We start from the raw sequence: 21,334 nt of genomic DNA, 5'->3' as shown, positions 1-21,334 counted from the left end.
CTCACTACCAGGAAGGGTCTCATCACCCTGGTGGGGTGCATCCATCTCCTTCCCCCTCCTGCTGGCCTGCCCCACCCAGGCCCTGCCCTTGCTAACCAAGGCATCTCAATCAACCCCCCTGGGCCTTTGAGGGTTCCTGAGCCCCAGAGTCAGAATTCTCCACTTTCAAAAAGAAATGAGATTCATTTTTTTATTTGCAGTTTGAAAAAGTCAAAAAGTACTTGTCTTATTTTTTAAATCAGATAATCCAGAAAGATAGAAAGGAAATTTAAATTCTTTACAGTCCTATTCCCCGGAAAGTCACAGTTACCATCTTGCTGTGTATTCTTCCAGAATGTTTTCATTGATAGGCCCATGTGGACGCCCACACACACCTTTTTTTGTGTGTGTGAAACAATAACAGCAGTGCACCATACACTCTGTTCTGTGAACTGCTTGTTATTTTTCAGTTACATCGTGAAACTACTCAGCACACCTAGATCTCCAGCAGCGTTTTTTCTCAAGGGAAGAATATTCTGTGTTGAGAAAAGGCCTTGACGGAATCTCATCCCCTCTGACAGATATTTAGGGTCACCGCCCCCCCCAAGACACTTTTCCTGTATAAGTAATGTTCTGTGTACATCCTTGTTCCTAAAGCTTTGAGCAATAAAACGGGACTGTTCAAACTTGGGGGTTAATATGGCCTCTCTGACTCAGGTCAGGAAGGAAATTGATTTTGATTTTCAAAGTCAGTAGGGATTAAATGAACAATGGTTGCCAGGCAACCGGTGAGAGGGGGCCTCAGAGAGGAGGCCAGAGCAAACTGTAGCCTCCACCCCCACCCCCGGGGACCCAGAGCCTCTCAGGCTCTGTTTCTAGGTAATAAGCCCCCTCTCACGCTGCCCAGGGAATCCTTGGTGGCCCAGTGGTAAAGAATCCATCTGTTAATGCAGGAGACTCCAGAGATACGGATTTGATCTCTGAATTGAGACGATTTCCTGGAGAAGGAAATGACTACCCCCTCCAGCGTTCTTGCCTGGAACAATCCCATGGACAGAGGAGCCTGGTGCGCTACAGTCCATGCGGTCGCAAAAGTTGGATATGACTTAGTGACTAAACCACCACCCACCACCCACACTGCCTGGAGCCCCCAGCTCCAGCCATAGTCCCTTCCTCACCTTTCCCTCCCGTTGCCATGGTGTTAACCTTGGACCTGAAGCTATTATCAGGGTCCTCCTGGCTGTGGTTCTGGGGGAAGGGGTGGAGCAGCCACCTACAGGGGTGAGAGAGATGGTGCTACTTCCTTCTGGATGAGACTCACTCACGCAGGGTAAGGTGGGGCTGGTCTTTCTCTCCAGAATGGTAGGGGTGCTAGAAAGGTGGCCTAGTCACAGTCAACAGGTGGCCTGGTTCTGCACCCCTCAAGAGAAAGTTAGTCGCATAGTCGTGTTCAACTCTTCGATCCCATGGACTGTAGCCTGCCAGGCTCCTCTGTCCATGGAATTCTCCAGGCAAGAGTACTGGAGTGGGTCGCTATTTCCTTCTCCAGGGTACTCCCTGACCCAGAGATGGAACCTGGGTCTCCTTCATTGCAGGCAAATTCTTTACCTACCGAGCTATTAGGGAAGTACATACCCCTCAAAATGGCCCCTAATAATTCTCACCCACATGTGTAGACCTCCCTAGGCTGAATAAGCCAAACTGTACAAACCATAGGACATTGCAAAAGGTACAGTGAATGGCTTCTGAGGCCAGGTCAAAATTAGAAGCCAGCTGCATGTCAGGAGGACATTCAAGCAGCTCTACGAGAAGCCTATGGAGTGAGGACCTGAGGCCTCCCACCAACGAGCGTGCATGTGTGGTAAGTCACGTTAGTCATGTCCGACCCTTTGCAACCCTGTGGACCGCAGCCCGTCAAGATCCCCTGTCCACGGGGATTTTCCAGGTAAGAATATTGGAGTGGGTTGCTGTGCCCTCCTTCAGGGGATCTCCCCAACCGAGGGGTTGAACCCACGTCTCTTGTGTCTCCTGCATTGGCAAGCGGGTTCTTTACCACTAGTGACACCTAGGAAGCTCCTCCTGCCAACAGCTATCATCAATTTTCCATTTGTGTGAAGGAGCCACCTTGGAGCAGATCCTCCAGCTGTTGGATAAGTCTTCTGACCTGGTTGCCGTCTTGTCTGCAACCTCAAGAGAGACCCTGGGCCAGAACTATTCTGGGATTCCTAACCCTTAGACACTGTGAGACAATAAATGTTTATTATTGTTTGAAGCCACTACATGCTGAGCTAATTAGTTACACAGTAATAAATGACTAATACTAGCAAATCAGTCAATCCTAAAGGAAATCAACCCTGAATATTCTTTGGAAGGACTAACGCTGAAGCTGAAGCTCCAATAATTTGGTCACCTGATGCAAAGAGCTGACTCATTGGAAAAGACCCTGATGCTGGGAGAGATAGAAGGCCAAAGGAGGCGGGGGCAACCGAGGATGAGCTGGTTAGAGAGTGTCACCGACTCAATGGACATGAACTTCAGCAAACTCCAGGAGATGGTGGAAGACAGAGGAGCCTGAAGTGCCACAGTTCATAGGGTTGCAAAGAGTTGGACATGACTTTGTGACTGAACAACAAAAATGCTAACAGAATTCCTTAGGGAAAGCTGCTGTAGTCCAGGAACTGTGTCTGGGTGATCCTGGAAAATTCTTTAAAACAAAGTTTTCATGTCAGAATTCAAGAATGGCGGCCCAAGAGACACTAACCTTGGTAGACGTATTAGTGAAAATTCTTTCTGTTACAAAAGACAGAAACTTGGGACTTCCCTGGTGGTTCAGTGGGTAAGACTCTGTGTTCCTAATGCAGAGGTCCTGGGTTCAATCCCTGGCCAGGGAACTAGATCCCAAAAGATTCCACGTGCTGCTACTAAGAACCAACACAGTCACATAAATAAATAAATATTCTTTTAATATAGAAAATTAACTAATGAGTTTACGCAAATAGAAAATGTAAGTGAGGACCTATCATTAGACGGTGTGATTTGGAAGAACGGAGTAGAGGTAGCCGTAGGCATGGTGGGATTGGGGTTTACATACGTCCAGGCTCCCGAAAGTACAAGGGCGTGAGTGGAGAGTGGGCCGATGGTCAGGGAACCAGAATCTCCAGTCAGCATCCTCTGGACTCTGAAAAGGATGGCACCTTGGTGTCAGAGGTGCCTCTCTAAGGTCAGGAGAGCGGAGGGCTCCAACATACCTGTAGGCCGTCCCCACCTGTTCCTTAAATCTCCATGTTCTCAAGCTTCCGCTCTCCATCCTCCCGGCCTCACTCCACCTCTCCCCCTCAGCATCAGTACCTCCTGTGTCCAGCACCTCTGGACATCCCCACCCAGCCCAGGGCCACTGGCCCTCACCCTTGCCACGGCCAACACTGCCCTCATTTACCCCAAGCCTTCTGGATTGCAGCAACAGGCAGCACCGTCCACCTGGCCATCTGAGTCTGAATCCTCACTTCTTCCCCACCTCCTCCCTCTGCCTCCATCCCCACCCCACCCGGATCTGTCCACACTCTGTCCCTCTGCCTCCATCCTGCTCCAAGCCATCACTTCTCTCCTGGATTACCGGAACCATCTCCAACTGGTCTCCCCACTGCCAGTCTTACCTCCCTGCCTCTCCCCTGTCCCTGCCACACAACACTCTGCAACCTCCTACTTCTACCTCCATCACTTGGCCGGAGCTATGCACTCCACCTGAAATTTATTCATTTATTTTGGGCTGTGCTGGGTCTTCATTGCTACATGGGCTTTTCTCTAGTTGCATCAAGCGTGGGCTGCTCTCTAGTTGTGATGTGTGGGCTTCTCATTGCGGTGGCTTTTCTTGTTGTAGAACATGGGCTCTAGGGTACTCAGGCTTCAGTAGTTGTGACTTCTGGGCTTGAGAGCATAGGCTTAAATAGTTGTGGCATGCATGGGCTTAGTTGCTCCATGGCATGTGGGATCCTCCCAGACCAGGGATTGAATCTGTGTCTCCTGCATTGGCCGGGCTTCCCGGTGGTGCTAGTGGTAAAGAACCCGCCTGCCAGTGCAGGAGACACAGAAGATGTGGGTTCGATCCCTGGGTCAGGAAGATCCCCTGGAGATGGGAATAGCAACCCACTCCAGTATTCTTGCCTGGAGAATCCCACATAGAAGCCTGGCCAGCTACAGTCCAGTGGATCACAAAGAGTCAGCCGTGACTGAAGCAACTTAGCACACTCCCGCATTGGCAGGCAGATTCTTTACCATTGAGCCACTAGGGAAGCCTCTATTTATTTTTAAATATTTTGTATCTATTTGGTTGCATCAGGTCTTAGTTGTGGCATGTGGGATCTTTAGTTGTGGCATTCAAATTCTTGGTGGCAGCATGTGAGATCTAGTTCCCTGAACAGGGTTAGAACCCGGGCCCACTGAATTGAGAACTTGGAGTCTTAGCTGCTGGACCACCAAAGAAATCCCTCCACCTGAAATTTAATTCCCCACTCTCATCTCTCAACTGCACTTCCCTTTATTCTTTAGATCTCTGCTCTGGAGTCCCCTCCTCCAAGAAGTCCTCCTGGATACCCATAGCTCATTATTCCCTCCTAGGTGCTGTTGCTGAACCTACCACAGGCTGGTTTGTAGAGTAGTTATGAACGCAGTGTCCTGAGTCAGAAATGGGATGTTAGCCCCACTACTCAGCAGCTGTAGGACAGTCTGGGCAGGGACAGAGTAGGGCTGGCAGCCAGGGGAAGCCCTGGTGATGGGAAAAGATGGCATTACCCACTTTAGGCAACCGAGAGGGAGAGAAGTGCAGGCAGAATGTGGGTGGAGAGTAAGCCCGGCCCAGAGTGGAGGCGTGGGGAACGGAACTGATATTTGTGGGGCATCTGCCTGTGCCAGGCACCGGGCTACACTGTTTACATTACCTCCCTTAATCTTTGCAATAGGAGGTGAGTATTATTACGCACATTGTTTACATTTAGAAAGTGAAGCTCAGAAAGTTTTTGACTTGATGGAGAAAGAGTCCAAACTCCACGTCTGTTGAACTCCAAAAGCTTTCAGCTCTGACACACAAAGTCTGTAGACCCAGCTGAAGGGTCCTGGGTTTCTCAGGAGGGGAGCGAAGTGAGAATTTAATCAGCCTGGCCCACTGTGAGATATCCCCTCCCTTGTGTCTGGTGATAGGCTTCTAGTAATACAACCCAAGATGGTCTTGACTTTGAGGTTTCCTCTTCCCAGCTGTGGGATCAATTCAATCCCACTTACCTCTAGGTCAGAACAGGACAGCCTTCCCCATCCAGAACCTTGTCTCCATATCATACTTTGAAGTTATCTTGTAATTGCAACATTAAGTCCCAATTTATCCTGCCATCCCCCACCACCTCCAGCTGGTGCAACATAAGCATTGTCATGGCCAACAGCTCACAGCTCCTGGTGTTGAGTGAAGGGTGTGACATGGGGTGGGGTGTACTCTTCCCTTTCTGGGGATAATTTCCCTCTGTTTCTCTGCTCAGCTCAACAGCCAGCCACCTTTAGCCTCCCCAGCTAATTAACCCTGCACTTTTCATCAGCCCTGATTAGATTCATCTAAGCCAGTCCAAGCAACAGGAAGTCTGGCTTGGACTCCAGCTGAGAGGAAGTGGCTGACTCAAGGGGGTGCAGGGCAGAGGAAGAAGGGACTCAGAGTTATCCGCAGCGGGGGAGGCAGAGAGAAATCAATGGACTCCGTAGGAAGCCACATGGGACAAATTTAATCATTTAATAAATAATTAGTGAGCACCTACTGTGCACCACCTCTGTTCTTGACATGACAGCAAGCAAGACACATGAGGTCCCCACCTGTCCTCATGGAGATGACAGTCTAAATAAACAAGTAGAAAACATTTTTTGGTGCTGATAATTGCTATGATGAAAAATAATGTCTGAGCCGCCTTCCTGTTAAAGTCTCATGGAGCTTTGAAGCCTGCTCTCACCCCCTCTCTGACTTCTCCTGCAGGCAAAAGCCCTGAACCTTCCCTTTTTCACTTCTCTTGACCATGGCCCGTCACCTGCTTAGCATGGTGCTGACTCTTTGTTATTATTCTTTTATAGAAAAGGAAGCTGAGCTGCACAGTGAGAGAGTGATGGAGCTGGGATTAGGGACCAGATCTCCAGGCCACCCCCAGTTCCATGTGCTTCACCCTGCCTGCAGAGAGGAGCTAAAGCTAACAGGTGAAGGGGAGGCTCTGTGTTTGGCTGACGCAGCAGGAACCACGCAAGTATCTGGTGGTTCACACACCCTGGACACACAGGTCATGTCCACAGGAAGTGTCCTTATTGTACTGTTCTCATGGGGACCTGAGGGTGACTGGGAGTCAGGGATGTGGGCCCCAGAATTTCACATTTGTACCGAGTTGGGTGGAATAGGTGAATTCAGGGGTCTTCGGGTCAAATGTCCTCATCTTGAAGAAGTCACAGATCCTCCAGCCTGCATTTAATCAAACTGCTATCAGTGATCTTCACTAATGTGAAAGCCTCCAAATACAAAACAGACACCAGAGGAGATGCTTTGTTCAAAGCATGGCCACTGTCCACCAACCCAGACCCACGATACTTCTGTGCAGCCAGGGCCTCAATAGAGTACAGTTTTTGAACCACTGAGCTCATCCAAACTCTTCTTTGGAGAAATGGATAACTCGAGGCCAGACAGTGGACTAGGGACAGAACCTTTAAGGAGATCACTTGAGATTGGCCCCAAGGGATAGGATGGGAATGGCTTCCCTTTTGGCCACACTGCTCTGCTTCTAAACATAGGGAAGTGAGTAGAGGTCTCTATCAGGGACAAGAGTTACCTGGATGAGAAGAAACGCCTGGGTTTCAGGCTCCCAGGCCAATTCACTTTGGGTTTGGTTTGTGTACCTGTCAGGATGAACCAGGTTATGCTGCAGTAACAAGCATCCCCCAAACTCTGCTCAAAACATCAAAAGTTTATTTCTCTCTAATACGCAGAAATCCACTGCCAGTCTGGGCAAATCTGGGGTTACTATCCCCTGTGAAGTGACTCAGCAATCAAGCTGCTTTAATCTTTGGGCGCTTCCTTCTCAACACTTGACTGCAGGGTTGGTGGGGGCAGGGAAGAAAATAGGGAATCTGGCCCTGAACTACTTTCATTCAGAAGTAAAACCTATCACTTCTGCTCACATTGCATCAGCCAAAGAAAGTCACATGGTCACACAATTCAAGAGGGGAGACTGGGATCACAGGAGGATGATAGTGTATATCCAGAAATGGTTGGTGAGCCCTAAACCTGCCAACCACTGTTTCCAGATCAGCAAAATAGGCAAAATAATATCTACCATCATTCCTTTACTCATTCATACATCTATGTGTTCAATCCACTGACTTTTATTGTGCAAAGTGCTGGTGAAACAGAGACAAGAGTGGAACTCGGGTCTCCTGGCTCCTAAGCCAGGGCTTCACCCTCCTCCTACTCATACTCTCTGCCAGCCTGGCTCATATTTTGGTCTCAGTTTGTCTCCTCCCTAAAGCAGAGCCTGAGAAAAAGGTTTGGGAAGAGGAAATTTACTTGAGAAGTGAGCCTGGGAGGCTACAGTGAGGGAGTGAGAGAGAGAGACAAGGCAGGAGGGATGCCAACATGTGTGCATGTGACAGCCAGTCATCGGCGTGGGCTCCGTCCCACCAGTGATTCTCTGAGGGCCTGTGTGAAGTGCGCCTCGGAACAGTCCTGAGTTGGGGGAGGCTGGGGCTTGGTCCCACTGATTGCCATTCCCCCCAAGAGAGGGAGGGCTGTTTCTGGGGAAGTGAACCCCAAATTCACTGGGGACAGTGCTGCTGCTGTGGTCTGATCGGGGCTGCAGGAACAAGGTTCAAGGCACCAATAGCAGGCACTATAGATGCTGACGGAAAAGCCATGCCTATCACGAAGCCATATGGAAACCCAACACAAACAGCCCAGCATTGGCCAAACAATGGGGGAGAGCACAGCTCGGGCCAGCTGCTGAGATATTTTCTTCTAACCTCCTTTCCCAATTTGGAAGGAGGTACCTCCTCCACATGAAAACAACCAGGAGAAACAGCAGCACGTGATGCCAACTGGCTCGGGCACAGGGACAAGACGGCGGCAGCTACAGGTGCCCTGGGCTAGGTTTCAGGCTGGCTTGACACAGCCTGTCCAGAAGTCAGGAAGATCTGAATAGGACACACAAGGACTGAGAAACAGGTCTATTAGCGCACCTCCTGTGGTCAGCGTGTCTGGGAGTCAGAAGACACCACCCCTGTGTTTGAAGCCTCCAGCTTCTTCGAGAGCATTCTATGGTGAGAGTCTGTGTGGTCCAGGCAGAAGAGTTCCAGCCTTGGGAGCAGATGCTCTAGGTTCAAGTCTTGAGACCACCATAAACCACACACTCACCAAGACGGATGGACAGATCAGAAGATTGCGTGTGAAGCACACAGTTGGGAACAACAATGGGAGTTGCCATTGGTCCTTGCCAGAAGAAGGCTCAGCCTCCACTCTACAGAGGAGGCGCCTGAGATCAGAGGCAAGTCCCAGGTCTTGTCCTTCAGAGCAGGCACCCCTGAATCCCTCTGAATTCAAAGTTCCTCTGATCCTGTGGTTCTGGAACAAACTCAAAGGCAGCTCTCCGGTTGGGGACATCACAGAAAGACCCCTGCACTGGCAGCATGACCCCAGGGTAAGGTTGGGCAGGCGTGGTGATCACATGACCAGGCCGTGTTCCTGGAAAAGTGCAGAAGACTCAGGGGTCTCAGAAAGAGCCAGGGAGTGAAGGTCAGAGCCACGGAGGGCACAAGGAGTCTTGTTCTTGGGCTGGTTTTGGTTTTCCCATCAAGGTGGTCTTTGGGGTCCATGGGAGTCCATGATCGTATTGTTGGCGAGGTCTGAGGTCAGTAGGGCGGGAGAGTCAGGGGAGGCTCCAAGGGGAGCTGACCTTTGGATTTGATGGGTAGGGGGAGGGAAGACATCATTGTGCCCAGGGCTCCAGAGAAATTAGAGGAAATGGAAAGAGCCCAGGCCCATTTCAGCAGTGCGGACCTGCCAGTTCTGTCCTCTCACTTCCACCACATCTGGATTTCGAGAAGCGGGCTTTCCTGGCATGCCATCCTGCTCACATCCTATGACCCTCTCACCCAGCTCAGTGCCCACCTTCCATACAAAGTGTAGGAGGGAAGGGGCATGCTGTGTGGTGGGACAAGGCTGGCAGAGAAAGGAACCACAGGTCCACGCTGAATGTTTCTCAGAGACCTCCACTCGTCCTGGGGCTGCGGGGCGGGTCCCCCAAACCCACATACCTCAATCCTGAGCATCTAATCCTGTGCTTTGGAGCCAGCCAGCAGGCCCCAGGTCTATGGACCCATGCTTGTTTTTGTGGTTGCTGTTGCTTAGTCGCTTCAGTCGTGTCCAACTCTGTGCAATCCTATGGACTGTAGTCCACCAGGCTCCTCTGTCCATGGGATTTTCCAGGCAAGAATACTGGAGTGGGTTTCCATTTCCTTCTCCAGGGGATCTTCCCGACCCAGGGATTGAAACCACGTCTCCTGCATTGCACGCAGATTCTTTACCACTGAGCCACCAGGCAATGTTTTTGTGGAGCCTTATACAAAAGGCATAAAGTTGTGAAAGACTGATGCTGGAGTCAGGGACCAGGGAAAGGAAGCGGTGACCTTCCCTGGGGAAGGGTCTTAACTCTCAGATAAGGTTGTATTTGGATGAGCCAGAGATCCAGTGATGACTCACAGCTGTCCAATACGACCCCTAAAAATCCTCATACGCCACAAAATCCTCATCCTTTCTCTGTCTTCTTTTCCTCATCCTGTACAGAGAATAATGACGATACCTTCCTCAAAAGGCTGTTGTGGGATGAATGAACGAATACATGTGACATGCTTAGAACAGCGTATGGCATGTAATAAATTCTCAATGGATGTTAGTTGTTTTTTGATGGTTGTTATGATGATGATTAATAACGCATTCATTCAAGTCCAGAGCCTTAGAGGTATTTGGTTTGTGTTGGATGAATGATTGAAATAAATGTAAGTGGATAAAATGTTAGCAGCAAATGACATCAAAGATTGAAACAGACACTGATTTGGTCTGATTACTTATTATGATCTGGTATCCATGGAAACTGCTGAATAGTGAGGCTCAGAATAGAGGGTTTTCCTCTGTACTGAATACACCAAGGGACACGTGTGGCTTCTGCACTTTGCAAGCCACAAAAGGGGCAGATTGCTTACCCACCTTACTCATCTCTCTCCTTGCCAAACAGTAAACTCCTCCACGGCAAGGACCAACTCATGGGCACTCCAAAACCAAGTGCTGACATGGTTACTGGAACACAGTACATGCTTATGAATTTATGTTAAATGAATGAATGAATGTTACCTGATTAACTCAGAAAATGACAGGACTAAACCTTGAACAAAGGATTTCAGACCTGGCCCTAGAAGGAACTGGGAAAGGTAGGGGTTAATTATCACCCCTTGAATTGTATTAGATTAGATGTTAGAATGATTCCGGTTACTGAAATTGGGGTAGGCTGTGTCTGAGTTCAATTCCAAAGTGGTAAAGAGCTTGGACTTTGGAGTCCATCAAATCTAGGAGGAAATACTGTCTTGGCCATGCCCTAGTTTTGTAAAACTTAAGGAAGTTATTTAATTTCTCTGGGACTCAGTTTCACTATCTATAAACTAGGCTTGAAGATACTTGCTTCTCAAAGATACTGTGCAAAGCCATTGGTCCCCTTGGGAAGGGAATTGTATCTTTTTTTCCTCCCCTTTAAATTATTTTATTCAATATAAATTATGTCAGTAGTATAAGTGGTTAAAAGAAGCAAGCTTTGAGTGAATTGGCCAATTTGCCCAATAGGCTATTTGGCAAAATGATTCTTAGCAAGTTGGTTTTTGGCAAAGCAGACCTGGTGTTCTCACACCCCTATGACCATCTCTGCCAGGGGTGGGGGTGATGACCCTTGATTAAGGATTCCGTGAAGGAGAGAGCAAATCTGCTTTCTCAAGGGATTTGGAACCACTTGTGGTGTGTGTGATGGCAGAATTCTTTGCAGAGTGTAGTGCACACGTGAGGACTGTAAGGATGGCTGGAGTAGCAGAGAGAACCCAAGGCTGAAGCCCGGCTGAAGCAAGTTTCCCAGCAACAGCGACAGGATTCAGCAAAGGAAAGACCCAGAACCCCAGGGGGAGCTTCATCCGCAAGGCCATGAACTCAGGAGTCAGACAGCCTGGGTTCAAGGCCTGCCTCTGCCTCTCTCTACCGTCTGAGATCTTGGCAGTGACTTCACCTCGCAAGGCCCCAGGGCCCTTCCCTGGTTGATGAGGTGGTGTGACAGCGAGCACTGGGTGGGGTTGGGGTTGGGACAAGCCTGTGAAGCGCCCAGTCCACCCGGCCCTGGGGCTCAGCAGCACCCAGCAAATGTGGCTCCCCCTTGCCCAGTTCTCCACAACCTCTCCTGCTCCCACCTGGTCTCGGGGGGCAGTGAGTCCTCCTGCCTCAGCCGGTCCAGTCTTGGTTTGCAGAGTGTGCGGAGAGAACACACCAGAAGAACAGCAAGGGAAGGGGGAGCAGGGTGACCCCCCTTACCGGGAAGGTTGTTATCGCGGGAGGCAGCAGCCATCGTGACCTCCATTTCACAGGGCGGGTCACGGAGGCCCTGTCGGTACTGGGCTTCACATTGAGGCCCGTTCATGCTCAAAGCCGGTTCTCGTTCAGTTCAACCAGGATCCCTCTTTGGTTCTGCCTCCAAATGCAGTGTGGGTCCCCCTGGGCCTGGAGGAGAACACACAGACAGAAATCAAGTGGGTGCTCGGCCCAGCCTGGTACCCCCCTCCCCACCCCCACCCTGACTCATCCCCGGTTCCTTCCACCCCCCGACAATGACCTCTTGCCCTGGGGTGCTCTCCTGTCAGCCTCTCCAGGACACTGGGACAGGGGCAGGAATCACCAGCTTGGCCTGTGTCTTCTCAGCCACAGATAACAGCGACATTAGGTAATTGCATTTGGCCCTTATCTCCGTCTCACCCTTTATTACTTCCCCAGGGAGGTGCTGTAACCATGGTCTCTCTGCCAATTAAGCCAGTCTCCAGGCTGCAAGTACAAGCCGAGGGACATCTTCAGGTGGCAGGGACACCCTGTCCCTCGGCTCAGGACGTGCTGACAGGCCCTGGGTGACTCCTGGGAGCATGGCCAGAGCCCTGCCGAAGAAGTGCTGGATCCAGAGGAGGAAGTGTGGATCATGCCGTGGGTTCTGCCCTAGTCTTTGCTATGTGACTTCAAGCACAGCACTTAACCTCTCTGGGTTCTAGGTTTTCCATGGGTCGGATGAGGACAATAGCTCTTTCCTGCATAATAATCAAGCCATCTTGGAACTGGAAGACATCATGTATTCCGTGTATTCTCGGTGTGTTCCGGATTCTTGTGGCAGCTTCTTTCTTTAAAACAGCTTTATTGATGTGCATATTTAAACCATACGATTTGGTAAGTTTTGACATGTGTGTACCTCCAGGAAGCCATCACTGTAGCAAGATAATGAACACATTCATTCCCTCCCCGCATCTCCTCTTGGCCCTTTGTGACCTCTCCTTCCCCACACCCCCACCTCCACATCCCCAGCAACCCACCACTCATCTGCCTCTTATCACTAGAGATTCATTTGCATGTCCTAGAATTTTATAGAAACGGAATTATACACTATGTACTTTTTCTGGTCTGGCTTCTATTTTGAGATTCATCCATATTGTGTATTTCAACAGTTCATTTCTTTTTATTGCTAAGTCATACCCCATTAATGGATCTGCTACGACGCTTTTGTTCATTTATCTGTTGATAGATACTTGAGTTGTTTCCAATTTGGGGCGATTACAAATAGAGCTGCTATGAATATTCATGTACGAGTGTTGGATGCTTTCGTTCCTTTTGGGTAAATACCTAAGAGTGGAATGGCTAGTCATATGGTAGGTGTTTGTTTAATTTTTCAAGAAATGACAAATTGTTTTCCAAAGCCGTTGTACCATTTTACATTCCTGACAGCAGTGTATGAGTTCAAGTTCTTCTACATCTTCACAAACACTTGGCGCAATCAGTCTTTTTAATTTTAATTTAATCCAGGAGGCGTGTGCGGGTATCTTATTGCAGTGCTGCTCCCAGAGAAACACCCGGGTGCTCAGGCCCCCTGCCCAAGGCCAAGTTCTCTTTCTTAGTTAGGAGGTGAGGCATGGCATGGAGACCCTGGGAGTTCTCTGTATCTTTCGTTCTTCCCTTCTGCTAGTGGAAAGGCTGTGGGGGATATTAGGTGACCTCCCAAGTACCTTGGGATCCTGGAAAAATGCATTTAAGACCAAGCTCTCATCTTTGATAAAAGTTCTCTGGCCTCTCAGTATCATTGCCCTGTGTCCAGTTGGGCATTTATTATTTATTGGCATTCAATGCCTCAGGAATAAGATCTCTTGCTGGGATTCCAGGTTGAGGTGGTGGAGTAGCTTGAACCACCTGGCCTGGAGCCAAGAGGTCTGGGTTTGGGGTGGGCTTGTGGCTTCTTCAGAGCACCCTCGTCATGGGTATGACAGCAGCTGAAGGCCTCTGACGCTCTCCAAGCGGGGAGGCTCCCTGGTTTGAGGCCAAGTCAGTAGGCTTTTGCCCCTGAAACCTGTCCAGGTACAGATCTTCTCCAGAAGAGCTGGCATGCGTGGAACAAAATTCATTGTTTACATTTTGGCACAAATGCTTCTCACCAAGAGCATTCCACTGGAAAGAAAGCTGAGATGTGGTTAAAGTCACCTGGAAATAAGCGTCGAAGAATGGGAGGTTTCAGATGTCCTCCTAAGATGCAGTGGGACATAGAAAACAGACTTGTGGACACAGAGGGGGAAGAAAAGGGTGGGATGAATTGAGAGAGTAGCATGGAAACATATACATCACCCTACGTCAAATTAGATAGCTGGGAGGAATCTGCTATATGACTCAGGGGACACAAACCGGGGCTCTGTGACAACCTAGAAGGGTAAGATGGGGTGGGAGGTGGGAGGGAGTTTCAGGGAGGAGGGGACATATGTGTATCTATGACTGATTTGTGCTGATGTATGGCAGAAACCAACTCAATATTGTAAAGCAATTATCCTCCAATTAAAAATAAATAAATGTAAAAAATATGATAGAGTGGGTATCACAGACTGAACCCTCCCATTATTCTTAGCAATCGGAAGTGAGGCCACCTACAAAAAAACTGTCTTGAGTTTCATGTGGGAAATGTCCTAGATTTTCTTGGTTATTTTAAAGAGCTTGGGAGGAAGGATTCATGGAGACATGGGAGACATAGCCAGTGACTCAGGAGCCACCATTTCAGCAAAGAAAGAGATTGCTCAGAAAATCAAGCCCAAAGCCCTCTACTCATCATTTCAACCATTTATGGAGGATAAATGGAGGCCCAGAGAGGTGGATGGACCTTCCTCATCCAGTCATTATGAGGAAGAGCTTGGACAATATCTCTTAAAATGAGACAAGATGTAGGAGTCTAGTCCCATGAAGTAAGGTGGGCCCTTAACCACAAAAATATCATTGCCAGGGGCTTGATGGAGTATGCACATGACTCCCCTACCATCCAAGTTCTCGGAGCTGGAAAAGGTCTGACTATTCAGAAACAAGACTCCATGAGATAAACCAACTACATCAGTTAAGAAAGAAAACAGAAATTCTAATTAGTCCATGATTATCTAAAAATTTCAAAAGTTTTAACAAGCTTGTGTTGGGGAGGGGGGAGTTTAAAAACTATGACCCCCTGAGGCCCGTCAAACAAAAATCCTTAAGCAGTGTCCTGGGTTCCTTGGAAGGCGGTGATTGTTCAGGACCATAGACAGCGGCCAGGAAGCTGCTCTGGTTAACATGCTCTCTAAAACACCTTCTTCATCCACAGCAGCAGCACAAATCAGAGAGTTTGTGGAGCATCATTTGAACTCAACTGCCTCTACATGAAGAATCGGGACAAGCATATTCCCAGGGTGGCATAACATTTATGGGGTTCTTAAAGCTCCCAGATCACCTAGACATCTCCCCAACCAATATCCCACCTTGTGAGAAATTCCACCATCATCCTGGTATTTGAGTTAAGCTATTTTTCATCTCCATAAACACACACACACACACACAGAAGTCATGTTCCTATGACTGTAAGGTTAAGGGTGATTTGAAGCAATGTCTTTCTCCCCCAAAGGCTTGAGATCCAGTTAAGCAGACAGAATATTTGCCTATGAAGTTAATTCTCTGGCTAATGTGGTAGCTGATAATGGTCAAATAATGGTGCCTACAGTAAGGGCTAAAAGATCTTCCTGGAGTGGAAGGTGTTGAGAGGAGGTGATCTGAGCCTGAGAGTCTGGGAAAAAGAAGCAAGGGCAGAAGGCATTCTTGGCAGGAGCACGTGATAAAGGTATGGAGGCCGGCGAGTGTGACAATACATGTGACACAGGGGAGGTGGAGAGGCGTTGGGACAGTATTAGGGCCATGTGGCCGACCGGGGTGGGAGCAGAATAATAAAAGAGAAGCCAAAGAAATATGCGGGGACCTTTCTGAGGGTGCGAATTCCTTCCTTTTCTGGAAGATGAACTTCAGCGCACCCTCATATTCTTAGTTCCTCTCTTCCTTGAGTGATACATCCTCACTGCCCTGGGGGTGTCCCATCACCCCACTTCCATGCGTCCCCCATACTGTAGAGTATGCTCAGCTGCCGGAGCCTAGTTTTTGGCACCTCCTCTTGGGGAGTGAAGGTCAGGGAGCAGAGCTTTGAGTGCGGGGGGAAAAGCACAGAGGTGGAATCCAGTTGGAGAAGGACTGGAGAAGTGTTCTGAGGCAGGTAGACAAAGCTGAGGATGCCAGGGTGACACCTGGACTTCGGTCTTGGTTGGAGGGAAGGTCCGTGATTAAACCCCACCCAGTCCAGAATTCCCTACTGTCTCCTCCAGGGTGGGGATGCAGGAGGAGAAGGGTAGCCCCGACGGCTGGGGGTCTCTGAGCCTGGGGGCGCTGGAGGACTGAACAGCCTCTGCTAATTGGATCTGAAAAAGGTTTGGGCAGCAGAGAAGTGGCTTGAGTGGCCTGCAGGCCCCAGCCAGCTAGGTGCCCCCGTGCATCCATCCAGGCCGGTGCTCCCAGGAGCCCCTCTGCCGGAGCCCCCAGTCCCCAGCTGGGCTGCCTGGGGAGGAGCAGGGCCTGATGCTGGGGCGTCCGCTCACCACCTGCCTGTCTCTGGAGGGCAGAATCAGTACCACTCAGGTCTCCAGTGCCCCCACTTCCAACACTCCTTTTTCTGGGCCCCCACTTTGTAGAACCCTAGATGCAGCTGTGGGGAGACTGAGAAACTCAGTCACCTGATGAGAGACTTCCCAAAGTTACAACAACGACAGTCTGAGTGACCTGGCACTCATTGCAGGCAGACCCTGTGTCAAAACACCCAGGACGTAGCCACTCTGTGAGCCTCTCAAGAGCCCCAGGAGGTAGAAACGATCATCAATGCTCCCATTTTACAGATAAGAAGACGGAGGCACTCCAGACATTGAGTTGCCCAGGCCTGCTGATGCCGAAGCTTGAAGAACATGGCTTGTTTAGTCAGTCAAATACAAAATGGAACCACACGAACCAAGTGCTCCCCCAGAGGACAGAGCCTGAGGCCGAGAGCTACGGCAGCCACCTGGGGCCCCCGGAACTGTGCTGGGGCTTTCCCTCCTGTTATCAGCACCCCAAGACACCCCAGACCCAATTAGCACTAAGAGATGTTGGTGGCTGAATTCTCCCCGTTCGCTTCAGAGAAATCGTGCCAAAAATTATTTTGGCCACTTTGTAGAATAGGAACAAGAGCCCAGCAAGGTTAAGTGACTTTTGTAAGGAGAACCAGGCAGAGCCAGGATTCAAACCCAGGCAGGACTCTGAAGTACAGTCCTTTCCACCATCCTAAGCAGCTTCTGGAAGTTGATCAGGAGCTCTGGGGACTAGGATCACCCCCAAATCCCCTGAAGACTCTTTCCTGAGAAGCCCTAGAGGTCAACCTTTTGGGGGGGCTATAGAATTGAGAAGTTGGGCATCTCTGATCTCGAGGCGTCACCCTAAAAGAGCATCCTGCTTGGAGTCAGGTGCCGCAGTGGCTCCTTGAGGCAGCATGGCTGCAGAAAGGAGGCAGGTTACGGGCAAGCCCTCTAGGGTCTCAGTCTGGCCCAGGCCAGGTCCTTCTTTTCAACTTCCTCTGTGTGCCTCGAGCCCCCAGGGCTTGGCCCCCATGGCACCCTCCCTCTGCTTTGCCCACCACCCTCTTGGGCTGGAGCCCACCAAACCCCTCGTTCACCCATGAGGCCTGTAAACCACTTTATTAGATCAAAACAAACATCTGCCACAGAAGAAAAGCAAAACCTTAATTAGAGGCCGCTGGGGATGTTTGCAGAGACAGATGGGAGAGGATCTAATGAAATCACCTTGTACCGGCCTCTGTGCAGACCTCACAGATAAAACACCACTGCCCGGCAACGGAGCTTCACTACCTGGAGGCCCGATAAGGGGCTTGGAGGAGCTGCGTGTTTGGAAAATATGATTTTGTAAGCAGGGCCCGGGGTATGTTGACTCTGTCCGAGGCCCTGCACTCCCCATCAGATGAGCAGCTGCCACTTTCCCTGGGGTGCAGGCAGGAAGCTGCTCCTAAGGACCCCCTGGCAGGGACTCCCAGGTGCACATGTCCTGAGCCCCAGCCAGAGGAGCAGTCGGTCACTCCCTGGGATCTGGTGTTTAACAAAGGGGACATTTCGGAGCACCTGGTACCCGTAGTGGCAACAGCTTTCTCTTTCCCTGACTCCTGGTTCAGAAGCATCTCTGTAGGCACCTTGGAATGAAGTGGGGGGTTAGGGCTGCCAGGAGCCTGCCAGGCTTGGTAGGCACATCTGCACAATGCCTTGTAGCCTCTGGGTGACTCCCACCTTCTGCTGTGCATCTTCTCCCAGGGACTCCCACTTTCCCCAAGTAAAAATCAAAATCTTCACCAAGGCCCCCTAGGCCCTACATGATCTGGCTCAACACTCCTGTCTCATCCTTGACTACTCTCTGCCTCACTCACTCTCTTCCAGCCGCCTTGGCCTCTTTGATCTGCCTCAAACCTCCCAAGTGTACTCCTGCCCCAGGGCCTTGGCGCTGGCTATTCATTCTGCCCAGAATGTTCTCCCAGATATCCACAAGGCTCTCTCCCTTGAAGTCCTCACTCAAATTACCCTGAAGTCCTCACCCAAGTTACCATCTCAATGGGGCCTATCCTGACCACCCATTTGATGAGGCCACACCCTCCCACCCTGCTTTTCCCAAGACCCTTACTCTCCTGCTTCTTCATTTTCCCCAGCATCACTACTTTCTAACCTACCGCATAAAGTGCTTATTTATGTTTTATTGCTTTTAAACCACTTTTTAAAATTGAAGTATGTGTTAGTTACAATGCTGTGTTAGTTCAGGTGTATAGGAAAGTGATTCAATTATTCATCAATCTCTATCTGTTTATTTTTAGATTATTTTCCATTATAGGCTATTATAAGACATTGAATATAACTCCTAGTGCTATACAGTGGTTCCTTGCTGTTTATCTATTTTATATAGAATGGGAAACACTAGAGATCTCTTCAAGAAAATTAGAGATATCAAGGGAACATTTCATGCAAAGATGGGCACAGTAAAGGACAGAAACAGTAAGGACCTAATAGAAGCAGAAGTGATTAGGAAGAGGTGGCAAGAATACACAGAAGAACTATACAAAAAATGACCCAGGTAACCATGGTGGGCACTTACCTAGAGCCAAACATCCTGGAGTGTGAAGCCAAGTGGGCTTTAGGAAGCATTACTACAAATAAAGCTAGTGGAGGTGATAGAATTCCAGCTGAGCTATTTAAAATCCTAAGAGATGACACTGTGAAAGTGCTGCACTCAACATGCCAGCAAATTTAGAAAACTCAGCAATGGCCACAGAACTGGAAAAGGTCAGTTTTCATTCCAATCCCAAAGAAGAGCAATGCCAAAGAATGTCCAAACTACTATACAACTGTTGTGTTCATTTCACATGCTAGCAAGGTAATGCCCCAATCCTTCAAACTAGGCTTCAGCAGTAATTGAACTGAGAATTTCCAGATGTACAAGCTGGGTTTATAAAAGGCAGAGGAACCAGAAATCAAACTGCCATCATTCATGGATCATGGAGAAAGCAAGAGAGTTCCAGAAAAGCATCTGTTTCTGATTCATTGACTACACTATAACCTTTCACTGTGTGGATCACAACAAACTGTGGAAAATTCTTAAAGAGATGGGAGTACCAGACCACTTTACCTATCTCCTGAGAAATCTGTATGTGGGTCAAGAAGCAACAGTTAGAACCAGACATGGAAGAACTGATTGGTTCCAAATTGGAAAAGGAAAACAAGGCTGTATATTGTCACCCTGTTTATTTAACTTATATACAGAGTACATCATGCAAAATCCTGGGCTAGATGAATCCCAAGCCAGAATCAAGATTGCCGGGAGAAATATCAACAGCCTCAGATAGGCAGATGATACCAATCTAATGGCAGAATGCAAAGAGGAACTAAAGAGCCTCTTGATGAGGGTGAAGGAGGAGAGTGAAAAAGTTGGCTTAAAACTCAACACTCAAGAAACTAAGATCATGACATCCAATCCCATCACTTCACTGCAAATGGGGGGAAAATGTAAGTGGTGACAGATTTTATTTTCTTGGACTCCAAAATCACAGAAGACAGTGACCACAGTCATGAAATTAAAAGATGCTTGATCCTTGGAAGAAAAGCTATGACAAACCTAGACAGTGTATTAAAAGCAGAGACATCACTTTGCCAATAAAAGTCCACATAGTCAAAGCTATGGTTTATTCCAGGAGCCACATATGAATGTGAGAGTCAGCCCATAAAGAAGGCTGAATGCCAAAGAACTGATGCTTTCAAATTGTGTGCTGGAGAAGACTTTTGAGAGTCTCTTGGCCAGCAAAGAGATCAAACTAGGCAATCCTAAAGGAAATCAACCCTGAATATTCATTGGAAGGACTGATGCTGAAGCTGAAGCTCTAGTACTTTGGCCACCTGATGTGAAGAACTGACTCATTGGAGAAGACCCTGATGCTGGGAAAGACTGAAGGCAAAAGAAGGGAATGGCAGAGGATGAGATGGTTAGATAGCATCACTGACTCAATGGACATGAGTTTGAGCAAATTCCAGAAGATAGTGGAGGACAGAGGAGCCTGGCGTGCTCCATGGGGTTGCAACCAGTTGGACACGACTTAACGACTGAACAAGTCACATCAAGGTCCTTAGCTGCAAGGGCACCTGGGAAATGTAGTTCTTTCCTACCTCTACCCCACAACCCCTAGCTGAGAGGGTTGGAATGGGAGTTGAACAATCTAATCCACAGTGCTCTCCATATGCTCACAAGGTAGAGAGTTCCTGACTTTGCTTTGCCCCCTGCCTCTTGCTATCAGTGAGCTATACTACAGCTCCTGCCACCCCCTCAGCTCACTGCTTCATCTAACATACAAAACCAAGGCAGTATATATACTTAGCTATAATCATAACACAATCTGCGCGTGGATCAAAATTTGGCAGCAAATCTGGGAAACTGTCATGGGGAGCCACGAGCAGTGGGTAGATTGAGAAATACTGGTTCCCTGGTGCTCCAACATGAGCCTAAGATGGGCTGCTAAACCCATCTTCAGAGCAGATCCTCCTCCTCTCTGATTCCCTCTTACTGCATAATTGATGGAGAGTTAACCACACCTTGGCTTTCTGTCCCAGGTCTTTGCATTTCAGCAGGAGTGATTCACAGAGAAATTTGTCTGGGGGAAAAGACGAAAACTTGATCATGAGCATCAGATGAGAGGTATTCGCTTTAACCAGAAGCAGCTCCAGAAAATCAAGATAAGAGGCACTCAGGAGCAGCGATCTGATTAGAAATCAGATTGCTGGCTAGAGAACTTGTTCGAAGATTTATATATAAAGCCATGACCTGCTTTTTATGGAGATCGCATGTATAGACTTGGAGCAATAAAAAGAGCCTTCATCCATGCTTCGTCCTTTACCTAAAGCTGAAAAAACATCAATCGTCTCTCTCTAATATGAGAAACCTTAGAAAGCCTGAAGGCAGTAGTTTGGGATGGGGGTTGTTGGTAAAGACCAGTTAAAATAAGGTTGCTAGAGGGCATAAGGCATGGCAAAGGGAGGGTGGGGTGGTACAAGACAGATGGCTGGTCCCCTCACGCCACCATTTCCTAGCTGTGTGACCTTGGAAGAGTTCCTCTATCTCTCTGAGCTT

General features: G+C 48.9%; 1 long non-coding RNA gene and 1 other non-coding gene across 2 annotated transcripts; both read left to right on the top strand.

The window, feature by feature from the left end:
• Nucleotides 1-1,218: 1,218 nt before the first annotated feature.
• On the top strand, nt 1,219-21,044 carry LOC110126367 (uncharacterized). The gene is made up of 3 exons (XR_011491788.1): nt 1,219-1,309; nt 6,079-6,198; nt 20,818-21,044. It is a non-coding gene; the product is annotated as an uncharacterized lncRNA (long non-coding RNA).
• Nucleotides 2,798-2,870, top strand: TRNAR-CCU (transfer RNA arginine (anticodon CCU)). Its single transcript has one exon. It is a non-coding gene; the product is annotated as a tRNA-Arg (tRNA).
• Nucleotides 21,045-21,334: the final 290 nt, after the last annotated feature.

This window comes from Odocoileus virginianus, chromosome 16, assembly GCF_023699985.2.
Source record: "Odocoileus virginianus isolate 20LAN1187 ecotype Illinois chromosome 16, Ovbor_1.2, whole genome shotgun sequence".
Lineage (NCBI taxonomy): Eukaryota > Metazoa > Chordata > Mammalia > Artiodactyla > Cervidae > Odocoileus > Odocoileus virginianus.
This window is presented reverse-complemented; position numbering and strand designations above follow the sequence as displayed.